The sequence below is a fragment of the Podarcis cretensis genome (assembly GCF_951804945.1).
Source record: "Podarcis cretensis genome assembly, chromosome: 1".
Lineage (NCBI taxonomy): Eukaryota > Metazoa > Chordata > Lepidosauria > Squamata > Lacertidae > Podarcis > Podarcis cretensis.
In genome coordinates, this window is record NC_137170.1 from 27,482,124 (window position 1) to 27,499,205 (window position 17,082).

Here is a 17,082-nt window from a genome sequence, read left to right on the forward strand (position 1 = left end):
AAAAAAAAAAGACAAGAAATAACAAACAAAGGTATCATATAGCAAAGTTACAAAACCACCAACACATACAACCATACAGAAAAGAGAATATATATATATATATACACATACACACACACACACACACACACACACACATATATATATATATATATATATACACCCACCCATCCCAAAACAGTGATTGACTTCCCTTCAAAACGGCTTGAGTTATACTCCCATGTTATTTTCCTGCGGGGTATTTTTATTACCTTGTTTACACCTCTCAAACTTTATATATCGCCAACTGTGATTTTAACGTTACCTAGATTTGCTTCCATGTATATAAGGAATTTACTCCAATCGTTAATAAATTTTACATTTTTCTGATGCCTGATCTTCTGTGTCATCCTTGCTAGCTCTATATACTCAAATAACTTAGATTGCCAGTCTCTAATGGTTGGAATATTAGGGGTTTTCCAGTTTTGCGCTAGCAGTATCCTGGCAGCTACTGTTGCATATTGAAACATGGTTTGGTCCTCTTGTCTGATCTCCTTCCCCACCATCCCTAAAAGGAAGGCTTCAGGTTTTTTAGGGAAGGTGTATCTCAAAAATTTTTTTAGTTCATCATGGATGAGTCCCCAAAACCTTTTTATTTTTTCACAGGTCCACCACATATGATGGAAATCTCCTTCCTTCACCTTGCATTTCCAGCATGTTTTATCACCCGTCCTGTACATTTTACCTAATTTCACAGGGGTAAGATACCACCTGTACATCATTTTTTGTAGATTTTCTCGAAGGTCAACACATGCCGTAAATTTCATGTCCTTATTCCAGAGTTTCGCCCATCTGTCATAATCTAAGTTATAACCAAGATCTATGGCCCATTTGATCATTACCTCCTTTACCTCCTCATCCTTCATGTCCCAGTCTAATAGATGGTTATACATTTTAGATAGGAGTTTGGAGTTTCCTTCTATTATTTCCACCTGGAATCTGGACTTTTTCTCACTCATCCCTATTTTTTTATGTTCATTCCATAGGGAATTGATTTGGTAGAATTGTAGCCAGGTTGTTAATTTTTCTTTAAGTTCTTCATATGGTCTGAGTTTCCACCCTTTATCTGATTTTACCAGTAGATCCTCATAAGTCCATCTTTGACCCTCCATGTTAGCTTTTTTTATTGTCAAAATATCAACCGGTGATAGCCACCAGGGGCTGTCCTTTTCTAAAAGTTTCTTATTTCTATTCCATACCTCAAGTAGCGCACCTCTAATTATATGGTTATAGAATCCTTTATGGGCCCTCTCCTTATCTTGCCATAGGTACGCGTGCCAGCCAAATCTGGCGTCAAACCCCTCCAGGTCCAGCAGATCTACGTTCTTCAAGGTAATCCAATCCTTAATCCAACACAGACACGCGGCTTCATAATATAGTCTTAGGTTAGGAACAGCAAATCCTCCCCTATCGCTGCGGTCTGTGAGTAGTTTAAATTTAATTCTTGCTCTCTTGCCCTGCCAAATAAATCTGGACAGGGTTCTCTGCCAGTCTTTAAATGATGTCGTACCCCTGATCACCGGAATGTTCTGAAATAAGAACAGCAACCTTGGGAGAACATTCATTTTGATTGCGGCCATTCTACCCGACCACGAAAGTCTTAGCCTACTCCAGGTGTCCAGGTCTTTTTTAATCTCTTTCCAGGTCCTTGTATAATTATCTTCTACTAAATTTATATTTTTCGCGGAGACCCAAATGCCCAGATATTTCACCTTTTTCACCACCTTAATTCCAGTTTTTAACTCTAACAGGCTTCTTGACTCTTCAGTTAAGTTCTTTGTCAGCATTTTAGTTTTCGCTTTATTTAATTTAAAGCCGGACAGATTTCCAAACTCCTCAAGTAGTTCTAAGACTTTAGCAATACCCACTACCGGATCTCCTAGCGATATTACCAAATCGTCAGCGTAAGCTTTTAGTTTGTATTCTTTGGTTCCTAATCTGATTCCCTTTATTTCTGAGGTTTCCCTGATCTTATTTGTAATCACTTCTAATACCAAAATAAATAAGAGGGGGGATAGAGGGCATCCCTGTCTTGTACCCTTCGAGATCTGAAATGAGTTAGTTAAGTTATTATTAATAATCAATTTAGCCCTTTGTTCTAAATATATCGCTTTTATACCTTCCAAGAAGGGCCCTTCTATACCTACCCTCTCCAGACCTTTTAGTAGAAACCTCCATGATACGTTATCGAATGCCTTTTCGGCATCAATAAAGATCAAGGCTGCGGGGATATCAATCTTAAGTTCCAAATACTCAATAATATTTATTATATGTCTCACATTGTCCTTTAGATACCTATTAGGTAGAAAACCTGCTTGGTCTTTATGGATAGATTTCGATAAATATTTTTTGAGCCTATTTGCCATTATTTTAGCGAAGATCTTATAGTCATTATTGAGTAGTGATATCGGTCTGTAATTTCTTATGTCCAGCTTATCAGGTTCTGATTTGGGGATTAACGTGATGTGTGCCTCTTTCCAAGAGTCGGGCACCGAGCCTCCTTGTAGAATATTATTCATTACATTACCAAGGACCGGGGCCAGATATTCTTCTAGAACTTTGTAATACTTTTGGGATAGCCCATCTGGACCTGGTGCCTTTCCTGGTTTCATCCTCTTAATTACTTCCTTGATCTCCTCAACCGTTATTTGTTTGTTTAAATAAATTTTCTCTTCATCCGTCAGTTGCTCTCCTCTGTTCTTTTCCAAGTACTTATCTATCTCTTCCGTGCCTTCATCTTCCTTTTTATACAAATTTTCGTAAAATTGAAGAAATTTTTCCTCTATTTTACCGGGGTCCTCAATTATTTGTTCTTCTACTTTAATTTTATTAATCACATTCTGTTTTTTCCTTTTTCTAAGTTGCCACGCCAGTAGCCGTCCCGTTTTGTTCGCAGATTCAAAATATTTTTGTTTCATTGATCTAATTCTCCATTCAACCTCTTGACTTATTAATATCGAATACTGCGTCTGCAGCATTTTAGAGGTTTGTTTAATCCTTTCATCTTTAGGGTTTACTATTAGTTTTTTCTCACATTCTCTTAATTGTTTAACTATTTCTTCCTTCTTTGATTCTCTTATTTTCTTTCTATAATTATTTTGCTGAATAAAAATCCTCTTAGGACCGCCTTACTGGCGTCCCAAACTATATCAATTTTTGTTTCTTTATTCAAATTCATATCAAAATACTCTTTAAGAGTAGTCTTAGCCTTTTCAGTTATCTCCTCGTTTTCGAGTAAATATTCATTCAGTCTCCATCTATATGGGCCAGCTGATTTGCATTTTATTTCCAACACTATTGGGTTATGGTCAGAAAGGGTTCTGGGTTGTATTTCACATTTCCTTGCTCTTGTCGATAACTCACTTGAAACCCATATCTGATCGATTCTGCCCCAACTCTGATGCGGTTCTGAAAAGTATGTAAATTGTTTCATTATTGGGTTTTTGTACCTCCAAATATCTATTAAGTCCATGTTTTCTTGGAGGTTGTTAAATGATTTTGGGAGTTTCCAAAGGCAAAAGTACATTCTTATGACTTGTAGGATGGACAGGAGGAGGGCTGAAGATATCAGTTGGAGGTGATGAAAGGGACAGGAGAAATCATTGGTCTGTTTGAGACCCTAATGACTTTTAGAATCATGGAGGCTGAGGGGCTGGGAATGGATGAATGTCATGAGGTAAAAAAACTCCCCTTCTTGAACTATATGACACAGGTTTGGCTGGGTGCATAATAAGTAACTCAGTAGCCCCAAACCGTGCTTCAAGGCTGCTTTTCCAAACTGATTAGAAACCTGAAAAGGATCACACCTGTTTGATGCTGAGGATGTGTAGCATTATTTTAAAAGATATTGTTGCAGGTATGAGAGTTGTGAACATTCAATGCATCTCTCTGGGTTTTGCCATTCTTCCTGTAACTCTGCAATGCAGATAAACATTGCTGAAATTGTCCACCCATCAGCATTTCTCTAAACACAATTGACAATGATATACTGACTTGGAAAAACTGTGGTCCAGCAAGAAAACTTCCCTGTTGGACTGGGAATCCATGGAGTCAGGCATCGTCTAATATCATTAAGCAATGCAAACAAATACACATGGCAATTGTAATTAAATTTCTTGGACTCATATACTTACATTAATAAAAAGCAGGATTTGTTTCTGTTGAGTTGACAGGGGAAACAGCTTGGTGGCTGTTTCATGCTAAACTTGGTGTGTGTGTGTGTGTGTGTGTGTGTGTGTGTGTGTGTTTGTCCCCTTATGTGGCCTAGCCACGTTTGGGCATCACAACTTAAAAAAGAACTACAACTTAGACAGTCCGTTAAAGGTACCCTCTGGAGCCAAACAGAGATGCTTTCAGTCATTTTGATGTCTGAAGCCAAATGTCTCTTGATAAATGTGAAGTGATGGCTTAATAAGTTCCAAGCAAGGCCCAGCACCTCTCCCAAGCCCTTTTGTCTGTTGCAGGTCACCAGTACCTCCATTGTTCAGTTATCAAACATATATACAATTTCAGACTAGTATGGCAGTAGCTCCTTCACATGCTAGGGGTGGGTGGGGAAAGTGGCAAAAATGGGCAGAGCAGCAAATGAAAAGGAAGGATGATTCTCTGAAGGTGAGAAGTTATTTGAGTTCAGTTCTCCTGCTGTAGTCAAAATGGCACCATTCACAGATATGAGGAAGGTATCAGCAGCTCAGGAAAAACCCAAGCTCTGCAGAAGTAGATTTTTTTAAAAAAATGGAAAAGCCTTAATGGAGGGACATCAATATGGCCCTTTGAAGCCTTATGTTAAGTGGGTCCGGGATGCTGGCTGAGTATTGTGAGGGGAGGGAATGGAAAACCAGGAGCCAGGGAGAATGGAACAGGGTACATTGGATGATGCCATGTGTGGTAGGAAAACAGGTGCATTCTGAACCGCAACGTATTGTTGGAGGTCTCACTTGTATAGTGGGTGCAAGTGCAACAGTGCCAAAGAAGAACAAACTCCTTCGCACCAAGCTGGGAATTGCAACCATACCAGTAGCAACTGGAAGGCTCAAACAGAGGAAGGGGGCATTGCTGTCAATACTGTGCAAGCATGTGATTGCTCATTGGCCAGCTCCCATTGCTGAAGTCAGGAGCTTGCATGTGCCTGGTGGGGGGTAGTGACTTGGCAGCCTCACCCTTGCAGGATCCTGACCAAGACACTCAGGACCTCCAGCACTTCCTTCCATTGGTTTCAGGTAAGGATGGAAATTCCTCCCCATCCTCGATTTCAGTAGCAGCCAGATGTTCTTCTAAGCAAACCACTTAACAAGCAACCAATGTGTAAATTTGAAGTCTGCTTCTCATTTTAATTTGGAGAGAAACAGTTGCTGATCTAGGAACAGTGTTATAAGAGATGTAACACTAATTACGTAAAACATTTTTTAAAAACAAACCAACTTAACGGGTATTTGTTTTTTTGTTTTCAGAGGGCGGGGGACTTTACCAATTAACTAAACCATAGATTGCTAGACAGTTAGATTTGCCTACAGGTTCCTACATGGATTTAGCTGCTTTCCCCCACGAAAAAAAGATGAGAAGTTTTAAGCATATGTTCGCTAAAACCCCTTACTCAAAGGACCTATGGATTCTCTGGCAGGGGTACAGCTCCCACAGCAATATGCAAAGTGCCATTAAATTCAGCACACCATTTCTAGCTCTCTGCTGTCCTGAACAATGTGCAGCTGATTCCTCTCTGCACAATAACTCCAAATGATAAAAATGGCTCAGAGGCTCAAAATGAAGCCTTTAAAAAAGAAAGGAAAAGGAGTAACAGAGGCAGGGAGGGGGGTGGAATGCAAAACTATATCACTGCTTGCCAAGAATTGGGTTTTGGTCATTGTTCTGTGTGCTGGATATGCTATTCAAATTTCAATGTATTCCTGGGGATATAACAGGGGGAATAAAATGGTCTCCATTGCAAGTAATCTTCACAGAATAATTAATACTTCATTTGGGGCAAAAGAGCACCTGACTTACACGGCAAAGGCCTACTTTTGGCTAGCTGCCTTTGTTAACATCATTGGCATAATGACAATTCTCATAATTTCCTGTGGGTATCAGTGGATTGGCTCCAGATTTAGCAAAGCTTAAAGTGAACCCACTGAAAGGAATAAAACTTAAGTTTAAGGGCCATTGATTTCAGTGGGTCTAGTACTTTAAGAACAGGCAAGGCTGCAATCACAAACTTTGTTGTCACAGGCGCACGATGCCTGCTGCATGGCAAGGGGCAACCAGGATGAGAACAGAAATCATGTGGCGGCAGCGCAGTGGCAGCAGCGCAGTGGCAACACAGAAGATTTGGTATTGGGTTGAAATAGGTCACATCTTTATTGATTACAGATGAAAGTAGGTTTCGGCCAAGGCATTGGGTATGTATCCGGCATCAAGCAGCCCACTTGCTGGTTGAAAATTACAGTGGGGTCAATTTGGAGCTGGAGAGTCACCCCTGACATGGACTAGGCACTATGACCCCACCCAGACTGCCATTGTCTGGACTCTCGAGCAGAAACACCCCTCCTGGACCCCTTTAATGGTCCAACCCTATGCCTTATCTGCCAGAGTTGTGGCTGTTGCTGTGAGGTAGGCAAAAGCCCTCAGTCTGACCAGTTTGTATGTGGGGAAAATTCTTCCCTGGCCCTGAATATGGCAACTGAATAACCATAGTATGATTCTCACACTAGCCTGCCCATTCCCCTTCAGGCAGGCCACTTCCAGCCTTTGCAGGTGGATGGTTGGACTCTAAAGAGGGCAAGCTGCATGAGGTCACCCTCTTAAGTACACCAGGGGCAGGCCTGGTCAGCACACTGCCCTGAATCTTGACTGGCCAAGACAACAAGACCCACCCCCCTGTCAAGCCAGTGCATTCAGGTAGCATTCAGATACTGTGGGATCCTCTAACTTTATGGGTTGAATCCAGCTCAAATTAAACCCACTTAAATCAATCAATGTGGCTAACTTAAGTACATTGATTACTTTAAGTGGGCTTGCTTTGAGTTGGATAAAGTAACCAACTCATAGTCTCTAACCCATAAAGTTAGAGAATCCCAAATTCCCATCAGCTGGTGAACACAAAGGTATTGTACAAGTCTGTAAAGTTTCCTAGAACTTAGTAAAGCTATTACTGCTGTTCAAGGGTTGTAGAGTAAAAAATAGATGAGAGCTCCCTTTAAAAAAATGCCAAGAAAAAGAAGGTACAGAACATGAAAAATAAATTGCAAAATAGTGTATACAGTGCACATATTTATTTTTTAAAAGCTAATAAAGAAAATGGGCCAGTTCTAACCATAAATCAATCAGATTCAAGGTTTTTACATGAATAGTACATTCATTTTTTTTAAAAAAAGAAGAGGAATAAAAGCCACTTGACTCCAGGTAAGCCCTCCCTCCCTTATCATGCCCCCATGCTTTTGCAAAATGAGTCTAAAGATTTTGTGAATATATTCATATATTACTATTTTGAATGAATGAAAGGATGAACAGGCATTTGAAATAAAGCTGACCACTGCAAGGAATGTTAGCATTGCTGTTGGCTCTCTTAAATAAAAAGGATTTAAAATTTTGAATTAAGGAAAATGACATCCCTTGGAAAAAATATCACATTTCAGGGCAATTGTAATCCTTTTCTAGAAACATCTTGATAAGACCAAAGATGATGACAGGCCTTGAAATCCAGGGGATCAACATGTTAACTTGTCAAGTGGTCCTTGGAATCCAAATGGAACATCAACCAATCAACTCATCAGTCTAAAAGAATGAGCAACCATAAGAAGCATAAGAACTTTGGAAACAAAGACATTTGAGCACACCGCCCCACCCCATATGTGCTATTAGTCTGGTCATTCAGTTAGGGAGAAGAATGATGTTTGGTAACTATCTCCCTGAAAAACACATGGTGTGTGACTGAGAAGTCTTGAATAAATGAAATTAAGAAATAATTTCTGAAAACTGGTGCCACTGTCTTGATCTCTCTACGTTTTCACCTCCATTCCCAGGTTGTAGTGAACAAGCTTTTGACGGTTTTAATAATTGTAGCTAAGAGGGGTTCTTATAAAAATGCTATTGTGTATTGTAAACAGTTTTTCAGAAGCAAGGCACAAGGAAGACAGTTTTTTCAAGAGTAGTTCCATCTCAAAACTGTCCCCCTTTTTGCAATAAAAGTTTTTGCTGAAATAACATTTATTATAGTCACACAATCCCTGTTGGTGAAAATAGGCATTTCTTTGGAAGAAATAAGGTTTTCTTATCAAGCTGAGAGTGAGTCATAGAAGAAGGATATTGACAAAATAAAAGAAGAGGTATTGTGCATAACATTTTTTAAAAAAGATACACAAACTTGGAGTGTTGGTTGGTTGTTCTTCTTGTTGCTGTTTTTAGAAAGACTCAAGAAGGCTGGAGAGACCAGGTTGAGAATATTGTACAGTGGTACCTTGGGTACTTAATTCATTCTGGAGGTCTGTTCTTAACCTGAAACTGTTCTTAGCCTGTTCTTAATTTTAGCTAATGGGGCCTCCTGCTGCCACTGCGCTGCCGCCACATGATTTCTGTTCTCATCCTGAAGCAAAGTTCTTAACCCGAGGTACTATTTCTGGGTTAGTGGAGTCTGTAACCTGAAGCATCTGTAACCCGAGTTACACTGTACTAAGATGATTTTTGAAGCCTGGCTGTGCAACTGGGCTGCCTTGAAAACAGTCACTTTAGATCAAATCCTAGTGCTGTGTTATTGCAACTTTAATCTAAACTGCAACAAATGTGACAACTGGCCTAAACAGTTGGATATTCTGAAGACCATTCTGGGTCATGATTTCAATCTCATACCCATAGTACAGAAAATAAGGAATGCACCTGCAAAATAAAGGAATGTCAGTATGCATTCATATGCAGAGCATCTTCGAGTATAAATATATCAGTTCTTAAGTACAAAAATATATAGGAAAATATGGTCAGTAAATGATAAAACTACAATACATCATAACCAAATGCAGTTTTTGCCACATAAAAATGTAACGGATATAGTATGCATGATGATAAAGGTAGATCACTGAGAACTCAATAAAAGGCCTATCAGCTTATCTGTATTGTGTATGAACTTATTCATGAGGATAAATTCAAACTGCACAGAGGATGCATTACCAACAAGAACTATATACAAGAAGCTTGTGGAATGGGAAAACCATACAGTAGACTTCTGCTTGCAGCACAGCACTGAAAAGTGAAATCACAGTGTCTGGGAGTTAAGTCAGGCATTTCCTGATAGGACAAGCGCTGGAGCCCAATGCACTACATAACATACCAAAGGTGACTATAACATGGCAGCCATCACCCCATCCCCTGAAACCATCTGAGAACATTGCTACATCATGACATAGCGTCATTCCAAGAGGCATTGGTGGGAGCGTTGGTGGTTACCAGGAGGCAGTCACTGAGAGGCATTCCACTGTTGCTCTCCAGTGACATTGCCATGGTTTAAAGCTTGTGGTTTGTCAGAGAGAGATGAACCAGGAACCTGGGTACAGACGACATGTTAAGCCAAATGTCAGTGTGGTGTAGCAGCAAAACAACTGGGAAAGAGCAAAGTGTCTGCAATCTTCTATCCAGGAAGATTTGCTCATTTGCACATTTGCTCATTTGTGGCACGCCATAGTTTGGCACAGTGTTACATGCAAACAAGGCCCCACTGCGTTAATGTCAGCACATCACACCAGGCGCCAGCACACCTCCCCATATCTCTCAGATTGAGGTGCCAGATTACAAGCATGGATATAAAAAGCTCTCCTTGTTTCATCTCCAATCCAAATTCAGCTTGCTTTGTCCTTTTGCCAAGCAAGACGGCTGCTCAGTTGGCCTTTATGACTTCTCTTCCAAGAACTTTATATAGAAAGTACATAAAGATTGCATTAGTAACAGAAAAAAAACCCTAACAACAATGAAACAATGAAATATTCCTGAGTCAAGCACTGAAATTTCCGTTTATTGCTAATGTTTGCTTGCCATAAATAGACATTAAAATACGGAGCACCATTCTGCAGATGGCGAAAATCAGATGCCAAACACCACAGCTGTGTATAACTTTGCTATCCAGTTGGGTGGAATACACCTTCTTGAGTAGATGCCAGTTTAATAATGCTACATTATTTTAAATACGGCTAGCATTCCCTAACGAGCCAGTCCCCATATATAATACCCCCCTTTAAAGCCATTTCTTTACTGGATGCAGCTGGGAACTACATTATTACTCAACAAAATAGATGAATGGAGCAGAAAGCACTCTAGCATCACTTGTCCTCTTTTGCCTGTGATTAGAGTGCTACAATGCAGCTGAAACTCCACTCAAATCTGAAACTAAATCAAAGCATGTGTGTAAAGATATGATGAGAGTCTGTAAGAAGCACGCTTCACCATCAATAGGCGGGGAACTCAGCCAAGGATCTTGAAAGGCCAGGAATCCCACATGGCTAAGTGGCCTCAGACATGGAGACAGGTATGTTAAATCTCTGTTCACAGCCAGTGATAGCTAAAAGGAGGCTTTCTTGTACCAAGTCACCCTATTGGTCCATCAAGTTCAGTGTTGCCTATGCTGATTGGCAGCAGCTTGGTGGAGTTCCAGACTGAGAAGGGTCTTTCTCAGCCCTACCTGGAAATGCTTCTGATTAAACCAGGGACCTTCTGTAGTCAAAGCAAATGCACGACGCTTAAACAGCTATGGCTTTCCCCAAAGAATCCCCAAAGTGTGATTTTATTTAAGGGTGCTGAGAGTTTATAGGAGATCCTTGTTCACCTCAAAGAGGTAAAATTCCCAGGGTGCATTCGGATTAGGGGTTAACTGTTAAACAACCCTGGAAGCGTAGATCAGTGAGGGATTAAGGATCTCCTAACAACATTCAAAAGGGACGCGGGTGGCGCTGTGGGTAAAAGCCTCAGCGCCTAGGGCTTGCCGATCGAAAGGTCAGCGGTTCGAATCCCCGCGGCGGGGTGCGCTCCCGCTGCTCGGTCCCAGCGCCTGCCAACCTAGCAGTTCGAAAGCACCCCCGGGTGCAAGTAGATAAATAGGGACCGCTTACCAGCGGGAAGGTAAACGGCGTTTCCGTGTGCGGCTCTGGCTCACCAGAGCAGCAATGTCACGCTGGCCACATGACCCGGAAGTGTCTCCGGACAGCGCTGGCCCCTGGCCTCTTAAGTGAGATGGGCGCACAACCCCAGAGTCTGTCAAGACTGGCCCGTACGGGCAGGGGTACCTTTACCTTTACCTTTAACAACATTCAAAGCACTTATAGCTTTCAGGGTTATTTGGGGGGAGCATGGCTGCTGTGGTATGAGACTGCTTTCAATGTGTAGTGTAGTTGAGGCCACAGTGGGAAAGAGAGTGAGACTGGAACATCAAAAAGAAAAGAGAGGATGGGGTACTTGCTAGCAACATGTCAGACCCAGTGAAACAGCTCCTCTTGAAGCTGCATATTTTTTTCATGCCATCAACTCATAAGGTAAAAGTCCCCTGGACAGTTAGGTCCAGTCAAAGGTGACTATGGGGTTGTGGTGCTCATCTCGCTTCAGGCTGAGGGAGCCAGCCTTTGTCCACAGACAGCTTTCTGGGTCATGTGGCCAGCATGACTAAATCGCTTCTGGCGCAACAGAGCACTGTGACAAGTGCCAGAGCACACAGAAACGCTGTTTACCTTCCCGCCACAGCGGTACCTATTTATCTACTTGCACTGGTATGCTTTCGAACTGCTAGGCTGGCTGAAGCTGGGACAGAGCAACGAGTGCTCACCACTGTTGCATGGATTCGAACTGCTAACCTTCCAGTCGGCAAGCCCAAGAGGCTCAGTCATTTAGACCACATTGGCACCCACGTCCCTTACAAACCCCCAAACCACCACCAATTTACAGATCATACAGGGCCGCCACCTTCCTGAAGTTTATAGGTCCTGGTTCATAGAATTGTAGAGTTGGAAGGTACCGTGGGGATCATGTAGTCCAACCCCTTGCAATGTAGGAATATGCAGCCATCCCATACAGGGACTGAACCTGCAACCTTGGTGTCAGCAGGTTAAGCAGGTCTATGTCTGAGTGACTGCCTCGATGGGTGGCCACCTAGAAACCGTATATACATCACCTTGGGTTCTATGACAGAAGAAAGGTGGGGTGTAAATTTAGTTTTTTTTAATTATTATACAAATAATACATCCAGAGTGCTTTTAATTTTTGATTAGACAGCCCAGGATGGCCAAACCCTCAGCAACTCTCATTCTGACAAATTGAGCACCAGACTGGCTAATGTTCTCTGACAGCATGTTTAGTTCATAATCCAGAAAGTTTAGCCTTAAGTAACTTGCGAATCAGCAGCTAAACTGCCAGGGAACTGAAATTGCCTCCTATGTCTGAAATGGTAATATTTTCTGTGACATTTAAGAGCTACTAATCTGTGCCTTAAAATCATCAAGAGCATCCCCTAAAGAATCATGGACTGCATATTATTAATGAAGGGGATAAGCACAATTCAGCTACAGTGCAAGGGTATGGCAATTCTTTTTCCTTTCCCTCCCCCCCCCCTTGAGGCCAAGTACTATATAAGCCACAAAGTTCCCTGCTCCTTCAAGAGAGCTCTGTGCCTGACTGGTGTGTGAGCGAGTGTGTTTTATGTCACCACTGACCAGGCCAGCCTGACCCAGGTGCCAAAGCAATTACAGCCACCCTTTAGCTTCCTGTTCTGCACATTTCAAGGTACATGTGCTAAATGCGGTCAGTGGTAGCACTGGGGAATATCACAGTTAAGGAGAAAGCATGGGAACGGCTTCATCACACTCCTCTTTCATCTTGGCCAGCTCATCCAGAACTCCCACATTCTTCTCAAAGAGGGAGGATGATATAATCTGCAAGAACCAAGATTTAGCAGTCATGAAATCATTCTCCACTCTCTATTGGATATTATCAAGCAAACACATCTGTTACAGCATTGAAAATAGTGGGGCTAATTTCCAAGTAAGCATTGGGTTGTATTCCACTAAGTGCTACTCAGAGTAGATCCATTGAAATCAATGGCTCATGTTCATTAACTTCAGTACATCTACACTGAGTAGGACTATCACTACATACTACCCTACTTAGAATACCAATTTGTTGTTGTTGTTGTTGTTGTCATCATCGTCCAGCAACTTAATAGACTTTCAAGATGTTGAAAGATCATAAGCAAATAACTACTTCTGTTGGAATGTGGGTAGGGACATATTTGTTGGAAGATTGCATTCCACCTTTAGTTGCAGACATGGGATTGTTACGTGTCACATGTCTGTTTACATTCCAGCACAGTAAGCGGAACTTCCACTGTATTGCTTTTGATTTGACTCTCTCTCCAAGAAGACGGCAAGGAGAGACGACATGTTTCTTTGTCCTGATTTATGTTTAATAAATCCATAATTCTTAGTATGTATCCTCAAGCCTCAGCCTCTTCTGTTGCACAGTTCACATTGCTGAGTATAGTGTGCTCAAGTCTGGGAGGCTTGAGTCACTGATTTAAGTCGGAGCCAGAGGTCAATGGATCTTCACAGTGGCAAGACTGAGAAGGAGACGATCCAGCTAGGGGCTAGCCAGCTGGCCTTTCGACCCCAGGATGCCATCAATATTTACAGTAGACAAACATTATATCATGTATTTAAGTGATGCCTGGCATTTGCTTTGAACACATCTACCCACCTACCAGTTGCAGTATGCCACAAATCGTCCTTCACTGAAAATAATGTTAGGCCTTCAAAGTTCAGCCAGTTTTTATGGGTAAGGTTTTATCCATTGGTGAGGCTGGAAATAAAGATTATAGTAGTCTTTTGTTCAACTTTAGTCTTAATAGGATCTCCCGGGGGGGGGGGATGATGAGTAGATTTAAGTCCAGATTTACAATAATTGCCATGGACTGGCTGGATGAAGAGGAGTGGTGGCAGGACCCATCTGGGGAACCCTCAAGGGGAGAAGGTTCAGAGCCAGGGGACTGGTGGTAGGATGGCAATGAGTTGTCAGAGGGAGATGAGGGAGCAGACTGGAGGAAGAGATGGCAGAAGCTGAAGACGTAATGGGGTTTAGTGCTCAGGAAGAGGCTAGAGAAAAGTCCAGAATCAGAGGCAGAAGCAGAGGCTTTTGAGGAGGGGAACAAGAGGAAGTGATGAGGCAGGCTGCTGAAGAAGCCAGGGAGTCTCCCTATCCCTCTGGGACCAGCTGCCTTCTGCCCTGGGCTCCCAGAACCCACAGAGAAATGAAAAGGGTGCAGCAAAGACAAATAAGGTGAAGAAGTCTCAGGTTGATTGAGAAGTACCTAGGAAAGGAGGAGAATTAAGCAACTGTGGGAAGGCAGGGACCATCAGTCCTCACAACTGCCTCATTGGGGCAAGAGCTGCTTGGAAGAGTTGCAGTGTTCACTAGGACACCTTGTGAGTGATTCCTGACCTGCTCCTGACTCTTGCCTTGACAATAATACACCAAGTGAGATAGACTACTACTATCCACATTTTGCAACTGTAAGTTGAGAGAGACAGAGGCGGATACACACACACACACAACACACACAAAACAGGAGTGTACAGTGGTTAAGGCTGGGGTGAAATTGAATTCAGTTTGCAATTAAATGTGAACGTACCTGATTTGCACTTTCTGAAACAATATGACAACTAAAATAAGCCATCCTTTGAAAATTGCACTTCTCCAAATTTTGCAATGAAGCTCTCCAACCACGTAATGTGTACAAAATGCAAATACTAAGGCAAGCTAAAAAAATGCATTATATTAGGAAAACAAGCTTTGCACAATGTGTATATTAGGCAACATTGCATACAAAACGTGCATGGGGAGAAATTTACATTAAAATGCATACAATTTTCAGGAGGACCATTTTCAGGAGGACTTTTTTAATGCAAATGAATGTGGGTATGCGGAAATCTGAATTTAAGATTGGAAAGGTGAGAAACTAAGAGAAACTGAAATTGTCATATTTGTCCATCCCTTGCTATGCTCCTCCTCCATTTATCCCTGCATTTAAAGGGGTGAACTCTAAACTCTATTTTTTTTTGGGGGGGGGCTGTCATGCACTGACTGATACACAGTGCAAACAAGGTTCTTTGTGCCTGTTAGATTTGGCAAATATCTACTGCAAAGGCTTTATCCAAAGACACACAGAATCAGTGTATGGAACATGTCTCCTTCAGACTTCCCGGGTGCCTTGACTGATTATCATACTGGCTGTTGGGGGTTTAAGATAGAGATTTTCTGTCTCCCTTTCCAACTTGTTAGCCCTGTTAACCATATTAATAAGTAACAGATACACTCAGGCAGTGCCACTGTTATCTCCTAATGGATGGGGCTGGAATTTTACTCTGTTTATTTCATGCACCCAGTTACTGGTTGTTATCTACAGAAGATATTGCACTTTAAAACATACCTGACATTTTGCAATGCCCTGTTTGCTATATTCCCACGCAAGATTTATTAGACAGGGAGAACATGGATAAATCTTTGAATGTATGTCTTCATTTCCAGCTTGTGACTTCACCCTTCATCCCAGTCACTTTCCTTTCCTTTGAAATTGCTTGTGCATATAGCTTTGCACAGCTGTAGCCAGGTCAAAGTGATCCAGGTTACAGCCTTGGTTAATGCCAGGCATTGCCCAGGCTTCTTGCTCTTTCCTTCCTTATATCTGTGAGCTTTTATGATGTTGTTCCAATAGCCCTGGTTAGATGCTATGGTAAATTGGCTGGTTAAATCAAAATACAGTGGTAACTCGGGTTAAGAACTTAATTCGTTCTGGAGGTCTGTTCTTAATCTGAAACTGTTCTTAACCTGAGGTACCATTTTAGCTAATGGGGCCTCCCCCCGATGCTGCTTCATGATTTCTGTTCTCATCCTGAAGCAAAGTTCTTAACCCGAGGTACTATTTCTGGGTTAGCGGAGTCTGTAACCTGAAACGTATGTAACCTGAAATGTCTGTAACCCGAGGTACCACTGTACTTTTAGTGCTTTTTCTTCACTTGTTGTTCATTTTTTTTTGTTCTCTACTTTGCAATTTTAAGATGGATGAAGGTTTTATTTTAAGTAAGTGAAGCTTTTCTCTTTTCATTTTTTTTTTAAAAAATGATTTTAATATTTAACAATATGTGCAGGTGGCACTGTTGGTTAAACAACAGAGCCTAGGACTTGCCGATCAGAAGGTCGGGAGTTCAAATCCCCGCGACAGGGTGAGCTCCCATTGCTCAGTCCCTGCTCCTGCCAACGTAGCAGTTCGAAAGCACATCAAAGTAGATAAATAGGTATCGCTTTGGCGGGAAGGTAAATGGCATTTCCATGTGCTGCTCTGGTTCACCAGAAGTGGCTTAGTCATGCTGGCCACATGACCCAGAAGCTGTATGCCAGCTCCCTCGGCCAGTAAAGCGAAATGAGCGTCGCAACCCCAGAGTCGGCCACGACTGGACCTAATGGTCAGGGGTCCCTTTACCTTTACCTTTACTTTAAACATGAAGGTAAACAACTAGGGTTGGATTAGTTGACCCCAACTCTACAATCAATTCTATAAGAACTTAAGAGAACTTAAGAGAAACCTGCTGGATCAGTGGCAGAGCAGACAGCCATGGGCACCCCAAAGCACGACCTCCACTCTCCCCACTTGTGATTCCCTGCAACAGGAGTGGCAGTTTGGCTCCATGACCATGGGTGCTCGGGGCCGTGGGTGCCATGCAGTGTGCATGGCCCTGGTGCCAAAATTTGTGAGTGCCCCACCCCTTGATGTGAAATTTTGTGGGTGCTCAGGCCCCCAGGGAGTCGGCTGTTAAAACTCCGAAGCCTGTGCAAAAAAACCAGAAGCATTTTTGTCAGGGATTGTAGGACAAGACTTGCCAAGAAAAACAAAGCATCTATTTACAGCGGCAAGGGTCTTGATAGCACAAGGATGGAAGAATGAGGAAATCCCAACAAAAGAACAGTGGCAAGAAAAATTGATGAGCTATGCATAGCTGACTAAATTGACATACAAATTGTGGCACAAGGACAACT